Genomic DNA, 24,549 nt, shown 5'->3' with positions numbered 1-24,549 from the left:
GCTCCCCTGCAGAGACTCTGATTAGCTCCTCTCTCCAGGACTGAGACCTCACCCAGCATCTGTATTGCTGCTCCGTGACCTTATTGATGAGCCGCCACCAGCCATGGCAAGTATGCCATGTGAGGAGGACGCCTCCTGTAGGAGAAACAGGAGTAAGTCGGGACACCTGTGTGGAATTCCTGGGTCTTTGTTGCTCCAACACTGCTCAATGAATTTAAAATGAATGACCAGGATGTTCTCGCCTTCTTTTGTAATGGTTATGTACTAGCTTTGATTTCTGCTAACCCTCCTTTTCTCTGAAGAGTTCCATCTGCTTTGCTGTTTGACTGAAGTATCCATTTAACTTCAGTCAACCTGTTTTCTCAACCGATATCTAATTCAGGGTCCTCGGGGGAGGTAGAGTCTATCCCAGCTGACGGTACACCCTGGACAGGTGGCCAGTCACAGGGCTAACACACAGAGGCAGGCGTTCACACTCACATCCACGCCTGCAGCAGATTTAGAATCGCAAGTTAACACAACAAGCGCTCTTTGGACTGTGAGAGGAAGGCCACAGGCGAAGAGAAAAAGAGAGAACAAGCCCCCGCTGACCAGGAGATTCAAACCTAGAACCTCCTTGTTGTGAGGTACCCGTGCTGCACGGCAACAACGTGCCTCCCTCCGGTCAGTTCCTTCCATTATTTTTGCAGCGTGTCGTATTTCCACAGAAGGTGACAGTAACGTCTCAGTTCTGATGAAGACAGGTCGCCATTCTGCCATCCAATGAAAACTGTGCTGTGATTATCAGAGGTCATCAAGGGATGTGCAGCTTTCAAACAGATCAGTGCTCGTCCGTTACGCTGTTGCTAAACCACAGCATTTCTCCACACGTTTTAAATATGGTTAAATAAAGTCCAAACCCTCTTTGCATCGAGCAGTTGCATGAATACCTAACGAGTCCTTTGATTGCCGTTCACTCTTTTCTGTTACGTGCTCTGATAGGTTCACTATGGGCTTGTGCAGAGTAGTTTCTTAGTTCGTATATTTTTCAAGCCTGGTTTTTCTTTGAAGTTAATGGCATCCTAGCTTCTTATAGAATTGACTGCAATGACCTACTTTATTTTTTTTCTTTTGTAGTCGCCCTCATTTACATTTATCATTTACAGCGTACAGCCCTCTCCATCGGTCTGTTTTTGGGAGAAATGTTCTAGCTGATCATAGAAATGCTAGCAAAGCACTGCTGACTGTGAATGTTTCACAGTGTTCAGAGTCAAGGGTCCAAACACATGAGGGTCAAACCCCAACATACAACAACAAAAAAAATTGAATTGAATTTAGTGTCTAAACTTGATTTCTGTTATATCGTAGTCTATAGTAGGACAGAATTACCTCTGCATATTCAGATCAAATCTTATAAAATGCCTTCAGTGCCATTTTTAGGCTTATTTTTTTTTATTGTCAAATATGAAAGCAGAGGCCAAAACACTGTAAAATCTTCCACCCAAAATTACTGACGTTGCAGTTCCAAACAACTCAAAAAAGAGAAAACAGAAGGAACCGAAACGGCTCCTCTGTCCTAAAACGTTTCCTGATAAGTCTGTTAAAATCGAAACAACAGGACGACAAGCTCCCTGGCAACAACACAAAAAGGATTTTTTCACAAAGTCAGGACAGATAGCTCTCAGATTCTCTTTGTACACGCTCCTTGTTAGCTGGCAGTGGTCTGCACTTGGCTGCAGCTCCACAGGTTCACCAGCTGATAGCAGATAAGCCAAAACCTGTGGCCCACAAAGCCTGGAGAGCAAAACACAACACACGGTACTGTATTAGCACATTTTAATATTTACTAAGAAACAGAGTGGTGGGTGTAGCAGGATAGAGAAAGATGTTTTTTATGTGCAATTCAAATTCCAAAAATGTTGGGATGATGAGGAAAACTGAAATAAAAACAGAATGCAATGATTTGCAATCTCATATTTTATTCACAGTGTGATGTTTTTGCAGTGATCAGACTCACAAGGTTTATTTACAGAACTCAAGGAATTAACAAAAACAGGCAGGTAACTGGAGGGAAACTGGTTATTAGCCAGTGCTGGCTGATTATGGTCATTTGCAAATGGTTAAAAGCCTCAAGCAGACTTCTGGGTAACTTGAGGTGCTTACCTGTAAACCTGTAAACAACAGGTGAGTCTGTTTCTCACTCCATATTGGGACAAAGGTAAGGACTTCAAGGGACGGGCAACAAACCTCTGGTAGGTATCTTGGAAGCAAGCAAGGAGAGAGGATTCCAGAATGGAAAGCACAAGTACAAAGACTAGACTGGGTGAACCAGTTTATCACCATAGCAGACAAAACAATGTGGAGGAAGGTGGCAGCCACAGCTGGTCCTGGTGACAGGATGTGAAGGTACGAGGAAAGGACGGCTCTGCCCTTAAGTGGCGGCACAGGTAGGCCCCCCCTCTCCATGTGAGAGGATACATAAGATTTTAGCTTATTTTGAATTTGCATGTTGGTACAGGGGCACCCAAATGCTGAGAATTAAGGAAAGATTTTAGAATAATGTTTCTAAATGTAGAATTGAGAAGTCTTTGAATATCCAGTCATTCATAGTACATAATATCATCAAAAGAGTCAAAGAATCTGGAGACTTCTCTGTGCGCAAGGGACAAGGCCCATGATCTTCTAGACTTTACGCGGCACTGGATTTAAAACTGTGATGATTGAATCATGGAAATCACTGCATGGGCTAAGGAACACTTCTCTGGACCACCGCTGATTTAAAATGGATAGAGGTAAAGTGGAAAACTGTGGTCGGACAAATCGGAATTTGCAAAACGTCCTCTGGACTAAAGAGCAGAGGAACTGCCTGTGCTCAGTTCTAACGCCTGGACCTCTGATGGTATGGGATGTATTAGTTAGCAAATCTGGAAAGGCACCGTCAATGCTTTGAACTGTGTTCGAGTTTTAGAGCAAGAATTTTTCACCAGGCAAGAATAAAATTCGTCACTCAAATGTCCAACAGCTGGTCTCTTCAGATGTTTCGGGTTGACGTAAGAGTTTTGGGAAGATAATTATGAAGCTTAATGTTAGCCTGCTCTGTCCTTGGTTCGTGATAATTGTCCTGTTGGAGCACTCAGTTGTGTTCAAGTTTTAACCATCTAACTGTTGATTTGAGGTGAAGTTCGTCGTCCTCCATTATTCCATCAGGTTTGTGCAATGTACCCGTAACGCAGAGGTGTTTACCTCCAAACTCCTCTGACCATACCTCTGGCTAAAGAGCTCGATCTTTGTGTGTTCTGGCCATAAAAAGAAGACATTTGGCTTTTCCATGCGGGGAGCTGCAAGTTTCATTGGAGCTAAAGGTGTCGATGTTGGCGCAGAGGCTTTTTGACACAGTCCATGGCTCTTAGTTCTTTGTGGGCAGTGACATTGTTGTTTCCAGTTTATGGCCAGTTTGCAAAGCTGTGACATGTCTGAATAACTGGTGTTTGGTTACTGGTGATCTCTGAGAGACCTTCACAGCTTGTGTCAGTCTACAGTTCTCATCCTCAGAACAATGGAAAAGTCTAAAGAGCTCAGTAAACAGCCGAGCATTGGTCAATCCGGTCAGTGCCTTTGAGTTTGTGTGGTGTGTATTAGAGTAAATGCAAAACCAGTTCAAACACGTGCACCCAATTCTCCAGTTATTAAAGTGCAATAAGGATGTATGCTGTGCAAACAGATAAAAAACATTAATTACCATGACATGCGTCCCCACGATCCCCACGATCCCCACGATCCCCACGCCATCAAGTTCAAAATGCTTCATTTTTTCATCGTAAACATTCGATGTGTTTTCTGTGTTTCATTGTGGATAAAATATGGCTGCGTTCTCTTTCTACACGTTATAGTGTCCCAGTGTTTTTGGAGCTGGTAATTATAGTAGAGGTATAAAACGGGGGCATATAACACTGCTTTTTTATTTGGGTAGAAAAATTACAGATACAAAAAACAAAAATGTTGACAAAATGGAACGTGATCATATTTTGTTGCCCACTTAAGTATGTTTTCCAAGACATTTCTAAAGCTTACCACAGTGTTTATCGGGAGTGGTATTTGCATAATACGTCTAAATTGCTTCCATTGTGGGACTTGCAAAGGAGGACAGGCATTCAAGAAAATTGATCCATTGCAATTTGCACAAACAAAAATAATGTCTGTTTCTAACCAACAATACTTCGAACAAGGACAGCCTGGAGTGTGTATAAAGCAAACAGCAATGCTGCTCTTAGCTGAAGTGGTTGTGTGTTTAAATCTTTTATGCAGCATCTGCATTAAGGTCATTGTAAAGTTACTATCCGTTCCATTTCTCGCTGCAACCTTTTCTTTTCATGCTTTTCTCTTTATCTGTCTGTGCTGCATATCTTTCCCCGTGGCACAGCTCTCCTCTGTACACTTGTGAGCTTCTTATCTGGGCAGCACTGTCTTCACGGATGCACAGATGTTGATATCAGCCCATTGCATCACTCTTTTCTCCTGAAGACAGGTAGGAGAAAAGAAAGCTCTACAAAAGGAGCAGGAATAAATCATCTGGCCTTTGTTATTCTAATTCAAAATGGTGAAGACGGAGGCATGAGCTGCTAAAAATATAGAACAGATTAGAAAAACACAAGTATAAATTATATCTACTCCACACAGGTACAAGTTCTCACTTCAAAAGTTAGAAAACAAGTTTCACGAGGTCTGAAAATAGTCGTTCATAAATGTGGAATAGTTTTCCATACTTGTCAGTAAACTCTGCTTTGGATTTGCTAAAACAAATGCCGGTTGCACTGGCACGAAACATAATAATGCTTTTTTTCCCTTAATTTTGTACTAATAGAATGAAATACGACAAGAATAAATCGAACAGAAAGGAGGCACACCATCTGCTGCTGTAAAAAGCTCACACTCTAAAATTAATTTAAGCTCAAACAAAATGCTAATCAGCCAAACAAGCCAGGTGATAATCACCACCTTTATTTGGCAGAGCAGCATGTTAACATTTGAGCTGGGTAGCAGGGAATTATCATGCACGCACACACACACACACACACGTGTATATAATGTAAAATTATTAACCCATACTAGGAAAAGAAAAGGCCAACAACACTTCTGACTGTGTGCCAGCCGTCTTGAAACACATCTGGGCACTGACTGTTATTTTGAAGCACTGGCTTAGTTACACTAAAAATGGAAAGGCGGCCTCCTTGCGACTAGGAAAAGGTCGGTGATTGTTCAGTAACTCGATGCTTTGGTATCAGAGACAGACTGCGAGCAGCTGTGATGCTCTCAGAGGCTGAGGGCGTTGCAGGGGAGGGACCCAGTCCTGACTGCCATCACTCTCAGTTTGCAAATAAGTCGTGTTTAATTTAAAAGCACATCTGAGTCCGTCTGCGATGCATGTCTTTGCAGCAGGGGACTGAACTGGTTATATTGTAACCACCGTCCTGCAGCAACTACACCACTACGTATGGAGGAATTTCTGGATTTGTGTTTCAAAACTTTGAGGCTCTGGTTGAATTTAAGTCATTAATATGAATTTGTTTGTGTGTAGACTGGAGCAGATTTGTGATTTTTGCTGATCGATCAGATTTCATTGCTATGCTATCACAGACTGGATTAACTGCCAACTTGACCTCACAAATGTTCGTGCAGCTGTGAACACTAAAACAACCACACTGGTGTGAACGTGATCAGACCTCAATCCGAAGCAGCTTCCTGATGTCTGTTTGAGTTAAAGAGCTTTGCGTAGCCACGTATGCTTTTCATTCAGGAAGCAGTAAGGTCCTAGACGTGCAAAGCTCTGCACAGGCTAGCATCTAAAAGAATGTAACACCTTCCTCCTGCATTTGCTTCTGTTGCTCAGACACATCTGGCCATTTTCACCTGGTTTGGAGTGACGCATTATGCTTCGCTTGGGTTTTTCTCTGTGTGAAAACAAACGATGGGGAGATGCTAAGTTTACAAACTCATCGACTCATTCGGAACAGAATAAATGAAGCCGAGGTCTGAAAATGGCCCAAGAAAAGGTTAAAATGATGGAAATGTCACTGAGAAGCAAAGTGAAATTTTAATGTGAAGAACAGACGTTGATCAGCCTGATGAGAATGTAAGTATGTAAACACCTGGAAGTCAAAGAGATGACCAAAGTTTTAAACTTCCTTTTTAGGGGAACAATTACTGTCTGCACATTTTTGTGTTATTGCATTTCATAAATGTTGACATATTTAAAAATTAGGGATACAAAGATAAGTGGAATTCGTCATCAGGACACGTCAGGCACCATTTATCTCTGAAATACATTTTTTTAAAGATGAGAAAACATAAAATAAAAAATCTTTCATCCTTTTATTGCTCTGGAGACCAAATGTTTTGGGTTCAGTCCACAGTGGTCAATCACTGCCATCCCACAAAAAACAAATTGCAGTTTTTTAAGAAGCTTTTCTTCTATACAATTTGCTTGTTTACCTACAGCAGCATATCCTCTCGAGGACACTCGAGCAATTGTGAAAGCGGTCGTTAAGTGTGACCATTAAACGGTGAATAGGAGCAACTCCCACACTCCCGTTTCGGCAAGCCGGGCAGCAAATGTATGTTTAAGAGTATGTCAGAGGGTGAGTGCAAACACGCTATTACGAAGGGAGTGGAGCTGTGTTGCCAATGAGGCAGATGAAAGAGAATACCAACCCTCTCCTCAGCACAAATGAGATACACACCCCCTTATTTTTAGGAAAGTGTGAGGGGAAAGCAACTCATTTACCTTCCTCTCCTCCTCGTTGTTCAAGCTGAGAACAGCAACTACTTTCTTTCTGGAAGTGGTTTTCTGCGCACATTCATCAAACACCCCCAAAAAAGCTTGTAGAACAGTGTGGGCTTGTGCAGTAATTCGACGTGTTCAATTTAGGGCTATTGAATATCTTACAAAGCAGCACTGTTTGTCAAAATGACTCGCAAGTAACTTTTTATGCCGTGTACAAATTTCTCAATCGATTATGAGATGCAGACATTTCTTGGTTGAATGCTCCGCTCTACAGTACAGCTGGCAAACAGAATGGATGCCAGGAAGAAGACTAAATAAGCACCCCATTTAACACGCCTCTGACCGCGTTTGCCACATTCATCATTATCATCCGTTTTTACCTCGGAGCGAGTATTTTGCACAAGATGCAGAATGTTTGGACGCAAAAGCCCGAGCCACGAGCCCCAAAGTGCATCAGCAAAGCCGGCGTGTTGATGTTTGTTTTCCCAGCAGAGAATGCAGCAGACCGTAGTGACACTAAACCTGGTTGACTTTAAGAACAAATGGCGGGGAGGGGGGGCGCATACACGCAGCCAAGGTCCTTTCTGCCCCTGTGGCTGCTCGCTGATCGCGGATGATAAATGGCTGAACATGGCCGAACCCTCATTTGGCTCTCACTGCATCAGGTGATAAAAGCGGAGCCCTTGTCAGGGATGGAGTGTGCTCTGCTCTGCAAGGACGAGGCCTTACACCCACGGAGACACTGGAGGAGAATGGACTTAATATTCACTGCAGGCAGGCAGCCACATTTGGAGACCTGCAGTGGAAATGTAAGGGATGTGTCAGGACACAACTCCACAGCCGAGTTTAGAAGTAAGTATGCATAGCAGTCATGCATGAGGTTGTAACTGCAGCAGCTATTTATAGCGCAGCTCATGACGAACCTCTCAGAGCAATGTTAACCTGGGTGTCAAAGCTGCTTATCAGCGGCTCATAGAAGCTTGAAATGAAAATGACTAAAGGAGAAGAGCGAAAATACATCCTTTAGGGCGGCCTGACTCGTTATGGATTAAACATGGGCACAGCTAGATTTATAGCCGCTGCGGCCGCGTACAGGGGGGAAGCCGCTCGGCGATTTTTTGGACCATTAATTATCTTAGCAGGCCTTACCAGGCTAATCACTTATCAAACATCCCCGGATAATTTGAATCCATTCCCACAAAGAGAAAAGGAAAAATCTTTTTTAATTAAAGGAAGCTAGCAAACAAAGTAAAAGCCAAAGCTAATTATATTCAATCAGTATGCAATCATAATGTTGCGTGTCTCAATTACAGGATTTCAGTGTCCTCATCATTGTAATCACATGCAGCTTATTTAGATTTGAGCAGCCAGCCTACTCTGTTTAAAAATGCCCACCCAGCTTCCTATTATAGCTGCTGCCTTTGGGATAATTGATTTGGTTTAATATAATAGAAGACAGTGAACAGGAAAGTCTCAAAGGAAATAGGACTGTCATGTGCCTTCCATTCTAATATAACACATCGCAGCCTCACCTCATTCTCCTGATCTCCCAAACTAATGAAGTTGTATTTGCATACAGACTGACACCACGTAGCGACACACTTTCCTACACTGCCTTACATATTCCCAATGATTGTTTTTTCTTCAGGAACATATCTATTTTTGTGTATGTCATATTAAAAAAAATTCATTTGCTATGCTGGTGAGCAAATACAAAAGGAACAAAGAAGTCTTGGTTTCAGACGATGACAAATGCTGCTTTTTTTTTTTGCTTTTTCCAGCAGTAGAAATGTCAGCATTGCCACATGTAAAAATCCATAAACGTGACACAGATGCAGTGTTAGGTGATGTGCATCATTCACATTTGCTGTTTGTGCTCTTCGTACTCTGTCTCGTATTTAATTGATTTATTTTAGAAGCAAACGTTTAAAAGAAAAAAGACAAATCATCGCGAGTCTGAGTAAAAGCTCTGTTAGCGTTCATGCTGCAGCTGGATGTAGATTTATAAACTTGGAAATTTCATCCGTCCACATAGCAACATTTCCTTGATATGTGATTGCACGCTTGGTAAAATGTAAACAGTCCAGAGAGCAGTTTTAGGTGTGGTATAATTAAGCACAGTGTTGCCTTAAATGCTGACATAGTGGGTGTGGGAAATTAGCCTGTTGCATGCTAACTATTTGCTAACTAGAGCATAAACCAACAACTAGTGGTAAAAGAATTTGATGGGGGATGCAGATGAATTGGTCTTTCATTGGAGCAACCACCCACTGGTTGAGCACTCAACACACTCAACCAACCAAACAACCTCTAGATGACGACCTTTGATCGTAAGGATACTGCGTAGGTCACCAAGTGGGAGGCAACCAATAGCAGTCCAACCTGGACTGGCTGCAGTCACTCTCAGACAGATTGGGGAAGTTTTGCAAACATTTATTTTGCAAATAACTGTTCTCATGAAAGCAGAGAGACTGCTAACACAGTTACAGTCAGACACATGTCTGCAGTGGGAGACTCAGCAGGCTGCCACCTGCTTGTATGCAGGTTATATTCATATATTACAGCAAGGCTGCTGAGCATCTTGGTCGTTTTACAATTAGCTCCCCATCCTGTACTGTTTGTGGCAGATTTGCAACAGATGGCAACAAGTTTGCAGTTTTTCATGACTTATCACAAGTAATCGCTGCATTATCACAAACAGGTCGCTCTTCGCTGCCAGCTTGACTCCATAGAGGTAATGATCCAAATATCAATAGTATTGATACCATTGCTGATTTTGGCATTTGATTGACACTAGCTTGATGGGATCGATACTTCTACTATCTTTCCTCTGAGTTCAGTATACAACCTACTGAACTGTGTTAAATGAAGTATTGTTTTGGAAATGAAAGCATATATCTCAAACACCCACCTTTTTGTATTGACTGTCACGTCTATTATAGTTACAGCACATCAACCCAAAGTGCTGAAGAGACGGGCACGTTTAACTCTCTTGATTTTGCATGCATTGTTGAAATGGTTTGTAACTTTGGCTCATTCATTTTTCTATAAGGATGATTCATGAGGGAGGAAAATCCTCATCAGCAGCATCTTACTGTAAAAACCTGGATGTTGCTTGTAAATGTCCACAGTAGGTATACTTTTAAATTCATTACTGTTCCTTTACACGTCACTGAAAGTCTAAGCACCCAAAGCTCACGCTGCATTTAAGGTGCATATTAAGTTTGTGTCTTCTGCTTCTATAGGAAACCTAAAAACAGCTGTTATGTTTACCGTCATGAATATGATGAGACGTGATTAATCGAATCATTTCTTTAAGCCTTAGGTTTTCTGGTGATTATTCGTGTTAACAATAATGTTAATATGTCAATGCTCTAATTTAACTCCTGTCACTCCGCTGCTGCATGCCAAATATTAGCCATCTGGTGTGGCACTGTGTGGGGGTATAAATCGACCCTATCTGTACACTAAGGAGCTGATTATGAATGATGTCTAATAGGCCGTCTGCTGAAGCTTTCACGAGTTAGAATTTCCATAACTCATTATCCTGCTGGTTTAATAACTGTAATCATATTAATCCTTGGAGTTCGGCTGCGCATAAATCAAACGTATTCATATTTAAAGGATGTATGATTTCTGTTAACAGGTGTTTATTATTTTCTGATGGATGGGCTCATATTGGCCATTTGTCGTCTGTCAGGTCTGCTCGATGATGGAGAAGGAAAACTGAGTCCCAGATAAAATGCATGCAAGCGTCAGCTTAAATATATGACGAGGCTTTAAATACAAATCATGTTGTTCAGAAACCTGGATGTACATGTTTAATACAGTTTCACTGAATTGTTCACAATTGGCCAGTTCCAGACACCCACTGTTCCCAGTTCAGTTCCATGTAAAATATTAGTAATCTTAAAATGCTTTGTTTGACCAAATAACCATCGTCCAGTAAATAACTGAGAGAGTTTAATGTTTCTGAGTTTAAATACAATGAGTTAAACAGGTTACTTGTGTATATGAACAGGCAGTAGCTGGTGCTGGAAACACAATAACACAACAAACATGTGTTCAAATGTTACACAAACACAGCTTGGAAATTAGTTATTTATCATAATTAAGCAAAATTACTGGTGCAAACTTGAAGACAAGTCCAGAGGAAGTGTTGCCAGACTGTATTTGAGGAAGAACAGCTAACTACTGTAAAGCCTAAAGTCCCACGACGCCCTAGCAGAGCGAATCGTGAATTAATAATTATTAGCCCAAATCTGCTGACGGTTGTTGCCAAAAAACACTTTATTACTTTTTGTTATGATCACAGTAAAAATCTGTTACTGTGTAACAACTACTGCAAATTTACTGGTGCTATCAAAATGCTGCGTAGCTGTTCAGCTCACCTGGCTGAGCAGGTGGAGCAACAGAGGAGGAGGGTTGACCATTTAAGGTGTAGAAAATGTGTAATTTCAGCCTTAATATCAGTGACGTAGTAGCTCATTCAGTCCATCACAAGGTCAGTACAGTATCTAGACTCTAATGTGAAGCCATGCTGTTTTATTAGTTTATCATTATTTGCAGAAATATTCAAGGCCTCCCCTGACAGATGTCATCTCGATAGAAGCAAAACTGCTGATTGGCTGCAGGATGTGGCGTCCATGTTTCCCAGAACAAATTTCCAATTTTGATTAATTTGACCACAGATGTTTTCCACTTTGTCCATTTTAAAAGAGCTTTGGCCCAGAGAAGCATCTGAGTCATGTTCACATTTGGCAACGTCTTGACATGACAGAGCTGCATTTGAGGATGATGCAGTCAACTGTGCTTGTAGATGCTGATTATTTGAAGTGTTCCTGAGCCCAAGCAGTGATTTCCATGATAGAACCGTGTGTGTTTTTAATGCCGTGTCTCCTGAGAACATCCAATATCGATTTCTAGCCTAGAGATTTTCAGCATCTTTTGATGATATTATCCACTGTAGATGAGAAAGTCCAAGTATTCATTATTCTGAAGCTGTTCCACAGTTTGTTGCAGAGGGGTGAACCTATGCCCATCTTTACTCCTGAGAAACTCTGCTTGTCAGAGATGCTCTTTTCTGTCCCGGTCATGTCACTGACCTCCTGTCAGTTCACCTAATCAGCTGCAAAATTTTCCTCCAGCTGTTTCTTTTTAGGACCACGTACTTTTCCAGCCTTTGTTGTCTCCATCCCAGCTTTTCTTTTATTTAGATGTGTTGCATTAAAATTAAATACAAAATGAGATATTTTTCACAAACTAGTAAAATGACTCAGTTTAAACATCTGATGAGTTCTCTGTGTTTCATTGTGAATAAAATATGGGTTTGTGAGTCATTGCATCCGGCTTGTATTTACACTTTACTCAGTGTTCCGACTTTTTTGGAAAAACCTTCCATGCAGATGCAAATTATGATTTCTTTTCATATCTTCGTGTAATTACAAAGCCAAAGCACTGAATAGATAATAACTGCAGCTATTGGGCTTCTCAGGCCATGTACGAGGAGTGGGACGTTGAAAGAGGTGAGAGGAAGTACGATGATGAGAAGCAGCAGAGGAGCCTATTGTCCAGTCACAAGGTCAGAGTGGTGTTAATCCAGAAGGTCCGCAGAGCTTTGTCATCATCACATTTAATATGATAATCCTGTTTATTCTCTGGGGGACGTACTTGGATTTTTCTGTACATTCCCAAGATTCATTATGAATATGCAAGCATTTACTCGCATGCTTTCCAGATTATGATATTTACCAAATTAGTAACGAATGCACAAATTTCACTTTTAGCTCCATTAACATTTAGTTTTCATCATACAGAGCAATACAGGAGACAAATGAGGACACCAACCATTCACTTTGTCGTTTCCTTTCAGCTTTGAGTTAAAAGTAGGTTTCATTCCTCGTCTAAACAACTAATCTTTACAGCGTGTCATCTCTTAGGGCTCTTATGTGTCTTTACAACAGTAAACTCACACGGTGTAGCTACATTGTGGTTAATTAAAAACAGTCCTCTAGCTCCTGATTGCACCCTGCAGACATACTATGCCCTTAATTGATATATCTGCTATAGAAATAGGACACAGACACTGGGATTTCTCCAGCACCACGTAGTTGCAGCACAGTTGGTTGCAAATTAATTAGTGAGAGGCTAAATTTAACTTTAAATGTTGGTCAAAAGTTAATACGAGTTCTTTCAGTGAACTGATGAGACTCTGGCATTAGGTCAGAGCGTTGGGACCATTTTCTTTTTTTGTAACTAAAGCACTCGTTTACACTGATCAGCCACAATATTAAACCCGCACAGCTTAAGTGATTAACATTGATCATCTCGTTATAATGCAATGTTTTTCTGGGAAACCTCGAGTCCTGGTATTTATGTTGATGTTAGTTTGGATGGGCCAGTCAGCTAAGCACTGCGCAGCCCAAGCACAGCATCTTGGCAATAACACTCGGATACTGTGGCTTTTTCAGCACAACAGAAGGCACCAGTGGAACACCCAGAAAGTTGAGTTTATTCAGCTGAACGCTGTGTTTTCAAAGGGAGAAACTACACAAGACAACACATTAACTACACACTCCGAACACGCTAAACGTCACAAATCTCTCACATCTCAAAACTCGCTCTCTCTCTCTCGCCGTCACTCCTGAATCTTCCCCCTCTTCCTAAACAACCAAATGTCATGTTGCCATATCATTTTTTGATTGGTCGACATGGTGCATTTTTCCACCAACACGAACAGGCGTTTTTTTGTTTTTGTTTTTTTACTTTATGTCATAAGCAGAGAGGTCTCGCTGCGCTGTCCTTAGACAGCAAACGTGACGAAACTATTGAGGAAAAACAGGCGTATATCTTGTTCATCATGACTCTGGTTTTACGTGGCCTATCAACACAGTTTATAAACTGGTATATGTCACCTTGTTGCTGTCATGTGGTTGGCTTACCACGACTACTTTATTCTTCCTCAGTCAAACAGCAGCACTCATGCCATTGTTTCCCCCCTGAGCTCCAGGTGTTGTGTCAAAAAGTGATCGTCGGGCAGAAAGTGATCGCCGCCCGCGGGAGCGCGCAGCTGCTTAAAGCTGTAGCGCCCAGATTACTTACAGCTACTTCCTGCAACTGAAGGTGCGGTGAGCTGAACACAGCTTCAACCGTCTGTTTGTTGAAAAATAGTAACGCGACCGCACCTCGTTTTGTTGTTAGTAACTGTAACGGCGTTGTAACGATAGAAACAGTAATTAGTTACTCGTTACTGAAAAAAGTAACGCCGTTAATCCCATCACTGATGACAACGCATAAAACCAGTCGCTTGTCCATTCATAGTGTGGTTGTTTGAAATATGAGAGAAAGAGAGAACATTACGAAATTAATATAGCCACTACAGTGACCGTCATTCGTCATATTTTGCGACACCACAAAACAAACGATAGCGTATAATATGAAACGACAGACGTTTCATATCGTCATCCGATATATATCATTATATCGAGCAGCCCTGCACCAAAGAAGCTCTCGGCTCAGAGGCCCCAGGATCAGACGACAGGACTCTCAGGGCCTTCTGCCAACATCCCCCAGACACCACAGGACGCCTACAGAAGTGTGTAAATGCTGTGTTGGTGATGCGGGGGACCTGCTCGATATCAGGCAAACATTTTGGCTGATGATTTCATAGGAATTCTTAGAGTACAGAGTCATAGAGGTTGCTTTGGTAATTATATAGACATGATAATTGTTTTTTAAACTTCTCTTTTATTCTGAAAATCTAATAAAAGTGTTCTCTACCTGAGATAAAATCAATAATAATCCTTCAACTATTTAAATAATAAGATATTATAAATAAAATATCTGAACATTGCATTGCTGTGTGCCAGTACAGAAAAAAATGTGCCACCTCTAAAAGGTTGTCAGTGAAATATTGAATTTCGAGCGTACCCATCTAATGTGTTATATCATAATCTGCATGAGCTACTTGGACGGAGAGAGCAGTTATTGTCTGCTGCAATGAGAACGCGTCTCTTAGGATGCTTGAGCATAAATAATGCATTGTGTTGATGCTGTCAGTGTTCTCCATAGGGTCTCTGTGAGCGAGGTGATGTAGCGACGGCACTCAGGCAGATCAGCAGCAGGAAACAGACGTGACCGACCGCACTGCGTCTCTCTGGTCCTTAGCCATTTTGTAAAACATTGTAATGATGGCGGGGTGCTACTGAGGACAAAGGAATCTTCCCTCTCGTTTCAGCACGTTCTCACTCCTGCTGCTATCTACCCATGTCGCTGCCTCTGCTCTGACAAAGAGTGTGTTTCAAACCTGTCTGTCATGATGGATTGGCAGGTGAAAAGGTGTGTGTGTGTGTGTGTGAGAACACAGACACGTTACCTGTGTGAGCAGGGTGATTGGCAGGTTAGTGTCTCGAAGGAGTGACACAGAATTGTCACTCCAGTAGAAGTGCTGGCTTGTGTTGCTGTAGTGCTGTTCTGGATGTGAACTCCTCCACATTGTTTGAAGGCTCTGAGCATATGTGCCAAAATATATACTGGGTGCCATGAGGTAAGTCCCATCACTAGTAAATACATTTACTTAATTACTGCTTTGACTCGTTGAATATTTCCATGTTGTGCTTCGTTATTATGTAATTAGCCACACCTCTGAGGAAAATATGGTACTTTTCATGTATTTTATGGATGTAGCTAATATTTACTTTTCAGCAAAAGTATGTGTTTATAATGATGCACAATAATTACTTTGTGTTTTTATATTTCATTCTAAAAAGACAAGTAATGGCCACTAGTTATTTTTTTAGAACAGAATGCACAAATTTAAAATAAATAAGTAATAATAATAACTTTTTTAAGTGGTGAAACTATTTACACTCATGCAAATGAAAAAACAGACACTTTGATTATAAAAAGTAGGTCTTAAAGCTTCTTTTGTCAGATGCCTTTCCTTTACCGTCAAAGGGCTGTGTCTCTGGAATCGAACCAGTGATCTTTTACTTGTTAGGAAAGTATTTAAACCACTACACTTGCACAGGTGTATAAATACAATCAATCTTTATTTAAAGCAAAAGGAATTTGTTTTTGGCCTGAACTATTCTTTATTCATTTGTTAAGCAATGATGTATGAATGTATGAAACCTGCTTCCGGGTCCAAACAACTCTGTGTTTATTAAGGCATCCTTACAGCCTCCTGCCATATGATTGCATTTGTCCATCAGGAACCCTCACGTTAACTTTTATCGAGTGGAAAAAAGTTAGCGCTCATCCTCCAGTTTCACTGTTTATGTTATGCTAACATAGCTGTGTCGCTAGCGATCACGTAGCACATCAGTATCTACCAGCTAGTCCAACTTCAGTAACCTTACAAACGTCACTGCTGTTTAGTTTTCTGTCTTCATTTATGTTGGAAGTGATAGCAGAGCTGTACGTTTGAATGCTTCAGAAATCTCTCAGTCAGAACATGCTATATCATGCTTAGGTGGAAGCTAGCGAGCTAACTTCTTGCTAACAGATACGTTCATTTTATTAAAGGTGAAAGAATTTAGACAGTTTTTAACTCTGTGATGCCGCGGTGATCGTTTGACTTTGGGACCTGCAGTGGTTAATGACGTCAGACTTATGAAACAGCAGAGTTTGAGCTTCTTGAGCTGAATGTTGTTAAATTTGTGTTTGTTTAAAAAAAGAAATGGTTTCTCGATGAATCAGGATGAAGGTGGTTTACCTGCTGTGCTTTGATTTCACATCCAGAATTCCTGTTCCTTAGTCTGTCTGACTTATTTCGAATTAAGAAAATGAGAAAAAAAACTTTTGATTTTACTCGCTGCAAGAAAGAAAATTCTTCTGTGCTTTGAGTTTGCATCAGAAGAGGTCAAGGTAAGGAGCAAAGCCTGAAGTATGCAGTGAATGTGTTTACAGTCTATCTGACATATGAACAATTAAATCACGAATAACTGAAATTATTTTTTCCCAGACAGTTATTGACATATGTTATAAATCTATGACAGCAATTTTCAGCTAAGCAGGAAGAAAATCTACAAACAAAAGCTTCCTCCTCTTCATGTAAGAATAGATTAAAGTTCACAGACTGAAGTCCAGTTGGTGAAGTCTATGGAAACACCTCCTTTTAAATAATCTGCAAGTGGATTTCAAAGCGAAATATTTTTTAAAAAATAGTAGCGTTTATCCACCTCCTGTAGCTCCGAGTTAACACCGAAGCATTCCCACTCCAGCCAAGAGATGTAATGTCTTCCAGTTTCCAGTTAAACATGCTTAGAAAGCCTCATATAGGAGGTGTCCAGGGGGATCCTGGTCAGATGCCTGAACCACCTCAACTGGCTCCTTTCAATGTGGAGGATTAGCCGAGCTCCCAAATCAATATAAACTGGACTCGCTTTTTGAATCAAATCATACACATTTGACCATGGATGGGTCAGCTATAGAAGCCTGAAATTACTCAGAATTTGTTGTTTTATTTGAATCACTTGCAAACAGAGGTCTTTGCATAAAGTTGTAATTGTTAACAAATGTACAAACTTTACTTTTAGCTCCATTTACATTTAGTATTCATCACAAACTGCAACATACAGAAGTATCAATACTGGTAATATCAGCTCTATATTTACTTTGTGTCAGAGCAATACCAAAAATGTTGGTATTCTATGTTTCACTTATAATTTTACCCACTTATAGTCAGAAGCATGTGAATCAGCTGTGAAACTTGAATCAGTTCTACACAGCACCCTGCCTATTGTGAACGGTTACCTGTAGCTGTTTAACAGATAAGTACCTGCTTTATACAACAAACAATCCTCTTAGAATCTCGAGCTGCTTCAGATTAAATATAATAATTATATGAGGGCTTTAATTGAATAAAATTCTTATTTTATGTCCATGTTAGTTCTCTGAACTGAAGGCACTGAGTGTAGGCTGTGTTAGCCTGAAAGTGAGCGGCTAAAGTGATGCTGCAGTGGGTGCTGAGGCTTGTGTCAGTTAGTCACTCAGAACAGCAGGCAGATCCTTCACGATGGTAGAAATGTACAGGCTAAGTGTTTTAAAGTCCGCCTCCACATGCCTGCTTAATCTACTGAAATTACTGAGCTCGCCTGCAGATGATTTGAAGCAGAAACAAAGTGGGCTATGTATGTTTCGTGCACCAGAAGCTGTATGTATAAAAAGAACACGCGGTACAACTGATTCTATGTTTACGTTGCTATTTTCTTTCACCATATATAACGTGAGCCAGCGGCAGCGGGAAGTGTTCAGATTACTTAAAGGAACCTTTTATGTCTTGCCAATCAGAGGCGGAGCCAGACATTTGAAACACCCGGGGCTTAGCCCTAAAGGGTAGTATGCATGTAACAAAGTCGGGGCTGTATCAAGACACAGGGACTAAACCCCAATTCAACCAGACCCAGAACTGATCCGGAATTAAAACAGGACTACAACAGTTCAAAATCAGGACTACTTAGGACTTAACCAAGACAGAACCAGAATCAGAACTAGATGATAGTAGCACTAAAAATCATCATAGACCTGCACTACACTTATTTTTTAATTCTACCAAAGTCCACTATTTAGATTGAGAAAAGTTTATATAATTATTTAGCCTTGTTGTGCAAACAAGCTGCATAACTTAATAAACGTAGAATTTGAAAAATAGCAAACCTAAAAAGAAACACTAGGTACAAGATACATGAGGACCTATGATACGGTGATACTTTTGGTAAACAACCATTTGACTAACATGTGTGTCTCACCTGCTCTTGTTCATCTCTGTTCTGTCCTCATTCTCCATCTCCCTCTCTGCTCCTCTCTCTCCCTCTGTGCTCCTCTCTCTCCCTCTCTGTTCCTCTCTCTCTCTCTCTCTCTCTGTTCCTCTCTCTCTCCCTCTCTGCTCCTCTCTCTCTCTCCCTCCCCCCCCCTCTCTCCCTCTTTGTGCTGACAATCATCAAATATACAGTTGAAACCAGATATTTACACACTCTTCAGATAAAAACACTTTTTTAACTGTAACATCAAATCAGACTAAATGTTTATTTTTTTAGATTGATAAATATAAAAAACATATTTGTTAACTTTAAGAGTAAAGAGAGAAACTGTCTGTATTTCTTAATTGCAAATGGCACCAAATTGTATTCAGAATTGAGCCACACTCATGGAGCTCCACAGTTCTTTTCCTGGTGTTTTGGTTGACATCTCTTGATGTTCCCATGTCACAGAAACAGGCTCTGTGTTTTGCCTTATATGCATCCACAGCTGTGCCACCAATTTACTCACATGGACTCTACTAACCAATCAGAAGCTTCTTCAGCTCAGAATGGAATCCTCTGGAGTTTTCTTATTAATTAACAATAAACTTAGTGTACATGTACTCCTAAATTTGATCAAAGTGATAAAAAATAGAAGCTCTGTCTCTCTTTATTCTGACATTTAACTAATTCAAAAGATATTTCAATATTTATCTAAAACAAAAGTTTACTCTAAATTGATGTTGTACAGTAAAAATGTTTTATGTTTTCTCCCTAAAGTGTAAATATCTGGTTACAAATGTGAATATCCTGCTGTGTACTGAAATCCCTCTTGTTTTGCATAGAAATATACTGAACAACATACAAAGCATAATATATAAAATAACATTTACCTGAGTTTTTTCTTTGAAAGAAGCCTCTAATGTCCATTCTTATATTTCAGTACATAACTGAAACCTATTTAGTCGGGGAGGGTAAGAACTGAAAATATGAAATAAACACACGTAAGCTAAGACTCTCTAAAAAAATAGCATTTGTTCGGCTTTTCATTTCGCCATTTGTTGATTCACTCGAAGAGGAAGTAACGTAATATTGGTCAAGTGATCAGTTTGATATCAATTGTGGGAGCCAAGTTAAGATAGTTCATATGTTTTAGTATTTATATTTTGCTGTTGTTAAGCTTGTTTGTGTAATTAATAATTTAAGAAGTAAATGCATGTTTATGGTGGAACTAAAATTATTTTATTGCTGTGTTGGTTTGGTTACGTAGTACCATGAATACATGTGCCTTAAAGACTCGTGTTTATAGTAAAATCCGGGCATCACGGATGTATGCAAATTAGCGCATGCGGTGCGGGAGGGGGGAGAGAAAAAGAGTTGACACGGCATAAGCTATACGCGGCAGCAGGGTAGAACAGAGCTACACGGTTTTCCTACCGTAGTAGGTTATTTTGTGGAGGGTAAGTTAAACCTGACCACTCCTGTAAGATGCAAACTGTGGAATAAATTTTTTGTTACATCTTTTCACATCGGAGTCCCGTGGAGTTCTTTTTCCTCTTCAAACTGACGTACGCGAGTGAAGCACGGGAAAACTGGTCTCACGGCTTATACATCAATCTTTCGTGATGCACCGTCATATTTACATTATTTGTACGGTATGAATGATTTGCTTTGGTACCTGGTCAAACTTAAGCTCTCCTGGCTGGCTCCATTTCTCCACCAGCGCACTCACAGGCAGCAGCTGCCCCGCCCTCTCGCTCAGTCGCTTAGTGCCTGAGCTTGGATCATACCAATATCAGGGGGGATTCACGCACAGTCGTAAATTCCCACAGTGTGCACTATGTGCTTCGAATATTGTGTGTACTTTTTGTTTTATACAGTTGTCAGCCAGGCATCTAACTATGAAAAAATTACACTCCAAAAGACCCCGGGCTTCTGACAAAACAACCCGGGCTTAAGCCCAGTAAGCCACCCCCACGCTCCGCCCCTGTTGCCAATGGTTTCACTATGACACAAGGTTACAGTAAAGGAGGCTTTGATTGTTACATACAAGTCAGTGTTTCGCTTTTCTTGTTGCTCCACTGTCATCACTTTCCTGATACTTTAGTTTTACTCTTAAACGCTTCATAAGGTAGAAAAAACCCAACAGTGCTTATTTCAGAAGTCTAATTTTAATCACTGCTTACGAGGCGCCGTCATGAAGTTCCAGGTCTTCTACACTTAAATATGGTCGATCTAACCTTCCAAGGTCACCTTGTTGTGAACTATTTTTGCATTGAGCCGTGTATTCGTGGAACTTGCTCTACTACAAATAAACACAAACCAATGCAGTATTTTCAAAGTCTACGTTTTTTATATTGTGAAAAGAAAATGGCCATAACAGGAAGCAAAACGTTGAAGTCCTCCATCAACCGAGAGACGTTAAATACTCGTTCTGATCGTGCACAGTAGTAATCCAGTGCTGTGATTACAGGTGTAAGCAGGTAATCTTTAAATCATTACGGTTTCATTTTGAAAATAATCCCCTCATCCTAAACCATCGGTGTGACAATGCCGAGTACCTGCTCTCTGCTATCTGTCACTCTCTGCTGATTGGCAGGTGGCGTTCTGGAGGTGAGCCATGAAACTGTCACCTCAGCAGGCGCCCGGGGGCCTGGCTGTGCTGATATGATTTATGTAGGCGCTGATTGTGTCACTTGCTCTGCAAATTGATTGTGTCACTCTTTTCCTGTAAACCAGGGCCCTGCAGAGGCTCTCTGAGAAAAATAAAATAAAAATGAGGCAACACCATTTTAAGAGGAAGATGGGGTAAAAGGTCTCCTGCAAAACTCTAAATTTTTTAAAAAGTGTCAAAGACCCTGCTAGTACTTCTGGGTGTAAAATTTATCTCTGAGCATGTAGGTCAGCAAATCCTTGAGCATTGCAAAGTGACTGGTTGGCTTCAAAGGAAGTGAAAGAGGCAGTTCTGTAACACCACACACAGTTCATCACACGGTTCAGCCTCATTCATTTCTAAGACACTCGTACTCCACATCAGCCGCTGCAATTAAGTGGAGAGAATTTAGATGAGTGCTTCGCTGGCCCTCATTTCACCCAGAGGATATCAGCAACAAGAACAGGAGAACATCTGAAGGACCACAAAGGAACCGACGCGCTGAGATAAACGGCAGATCAAAAAGGATGAGGCGAGTCTGCGCAGTTACTTCACCTCGACTCTACAGACAGGATGAATGTTCAGGTGCGTGTGTGGATTTGGGGAATTTACCTGCTGTACAAGCTACACATGGCTAAAGGCAACAGTGTTCTCACAACCCTAACAAAACAAAGTGTTTACAACATTCTTGTTTTAGAGAGTAGCCATGTTGAAAATTGTCTTTTTGCCTTAAAGGAATTCTCAGTCTTAATCCTCATATCTCCTCCAAACCCAGTATATGGGATCACTGTGGACATCAGATTTTCTCACACAGGCATTTCCCAGAGTTCTTATATGTGGCTGAGTTAAGCTGCGGTACTTTGCGCCACAAATGTGGCTGATTTTATAGCAGGGATGTCGCTGCCGCAGCACAGGGACAGGACGCTGTGTTTTTTGGCTTAGTAAAAAAAAGAGTGTAAAACATCTTTAGTCAGTATCAGTGAGAGGAACTGGATCGAGAGTGAAAACCAAATTCAATAGCTAACAAACCCAAGTGTGGATCACACCGGAACACTTTAGTACAGCTCCCAGTTAAACAGTGTAAGCAACAAAATGTTCCCTTTTCCTAAGAGAGTTCATACAAAGAGCTTCAGTTTTAAAAGCTTTGCTATGATCACATTTTTTTGCTCATTGCTCTTGAGACAAACTTACCACATTCCACATTAAATCTCATTTTTCGTGCTCGTTACAAAGGAACGCATCACTGAAGGTGTTGATTTTGATGTGGCTGCTTCTTATATTTACTCATTTACTGAATGAGGAAAAACCGCTCGCTGTGATTGGCAGTCATGAGGGTTTGCTTCGGTAACTGGCATCCTGAAATGTAACACATTTGACACTGTTCATCATATATGATAGATGTAGACTGCAAACAGTGACCATCAAAGTTTGTCATATCTGTGACAGAAAAGTACATTTTCTTGCTTCTTGTATGTCCTGCTGTTGTCACCAGGTGTGCTTACTTTTGCAGCATCGTGGAGATGCTTACCATGGAAATGAGCCTGAGAAAGTCTGGCCTCTCTACAGTAACAGTTGCTGCTCCATCACAACACTGGGAACATCTACTCTCAGCTGACATTCTGAAAACCAGACCGGACATGGCCATTTGCATTTAGAGTCAATTTGTGGAGCAAACCTAAAAAAGAGAAATGAATGCATAATAAATGTTGGTTTTGTTATTCTTTTTTGACTCTGAGAATACACATTATCATATTACAGCAAATGAGGTGTGTGCATGTGATACTTTCACTGTGCAGGCAGCAGGTTATAGCTGCCATTATTTAAATATGAATTGAGGCTGATTTTTTTAAGAGCAATATTTTCCATTTCTAAGCAGCGAAAAAATTCAACAAATTGTTGATTTGACTCCAAGCTGAGTCAGGAAAGACGTTAATGAGAGAGCCCCATGTATACAGCCTCGGCACTCGAGGTGGAGGCCACCCAACGCAGGAATAATACAAGAGTCAAGCTTCAGGTATGATAGCCTTTAAAATTAAAGTTTCATTTTTCTGTTGAAATAAATTAGACATTAGCTACTGTGAAAATGCTCACTTGCGGTAGGAAAAACACACGAAATACCCAACTTTAAAACAGCTCTTTTAGCTCGTTGTCTTGGTTTATTTCTCTCAAACATAGTTTGCAGGAAGCTGCTGTGGTCTGAGCCAATTGCCCCGGTAACCTGTTCACTCACTAACTCCTGACAGCTAGCAAGGAGTAGTTGTTTTTCACGCTAACAGGCAATCATTGCAATCTGCAGCAGCATATACCCTCAGAATGAATAGAGGCTTTTATCACGTGACCAGTTGCACCATGTGGCAGCCAGCAACCACTCGTAAAATTGTCCGTTTTCCCCAGTAACCAGTGGCTGTGACAGTGGTCGATGACCAGTCTCTAGGCTGGCGTGAGTGGGAACACGTCAGCATGCTTGCTGGATGAGTAAGTAGATGGCAACAGCTTGTTCTGCTTAACAACTTCAACAGTAAGTTCATATAATAATATAATATATTAATGTGTTTAGAGGTTGTTGTGAGTTATCAACAGAACAGGTTGCTAAAGTGAACAAACTGTTAAAGTCTGATTGTCTGTGTGATCAGATAATTGTGCGACCCACATGTGGAGGGCTTTAATTACCCCACCCAGCTACTTAGAAGCGAACATGCACCACGCAGATTGCTTTGTAATATCAATATTAATGCCAGTTTTAGCAAATGACAATAACATAACAAAATAAGGCCTAAGATTTGCTGCATGTAGCGGTGAATACGCTCTGCTGTAAAAGCATAACTGTGGTTTATTTCAACTTGATGAGTTTCTCACTTCTGTGGCTCTGACGCTGGACAGGTCATGCTAACTTTGCACTTCCGTTACAGAGTTTCAGGGGAAACGAGGAGTCGCACTAAACAGCGTTTATTGGGACCAAACATGCACGATTTTTATATGACTCGTTATAAATGTTTGCTTTTGAGCATAACCGCAAAGCAGACAGGAAATAGAAGCTGGTGTGCACAGATGAATATGCCAACCTAATGCAGGGTGATTAGGTCAGCCCGCAAGTTCTCCCAGATGGAAATGCTAATGCGGTTAGAAAAACAGGCTAGTTTTTCTGTCTTAAAACAATAATAACATATTACATGAAAGCTGCAAGGAGCCTGAGTCTTTGTTCTCTGTGTTTGTGTGGCCGCTTATTTCCCAGAATTCAACCGGCAAGTGTTAAATAAAATCGAGGGGACTTTTTTATGGCTGTGCACAGCCTCCACCCAGCCTGTTAGTATAAACAGCATATATATGGTATAGCAGTACGCAAGCAGATGGCTGCAAAAAGTTGTCATAGGTGCCAGATGGGGCATTGTAGCAAC

The sequence above is a fragment of the Perissodus microlepis genome, chromosome 15 (genome assembly GCF_051167445.1).
Source record: "Perissodus microlepis isolate ML-2025 ecotype Zambia chromosome 15, ASM5116744v1, whole genome shotgun sequence".
Classification (NCBI taxonomy): domain Eukaryota; kingdom Metazoa; phylum Chordata; class Actinopteri; order Cichliformes; family Cichlidae; genus Perissodus; species Perissodus microlepis.
This window is presented reverse-complemented; position numbering follows the sequence as displayed.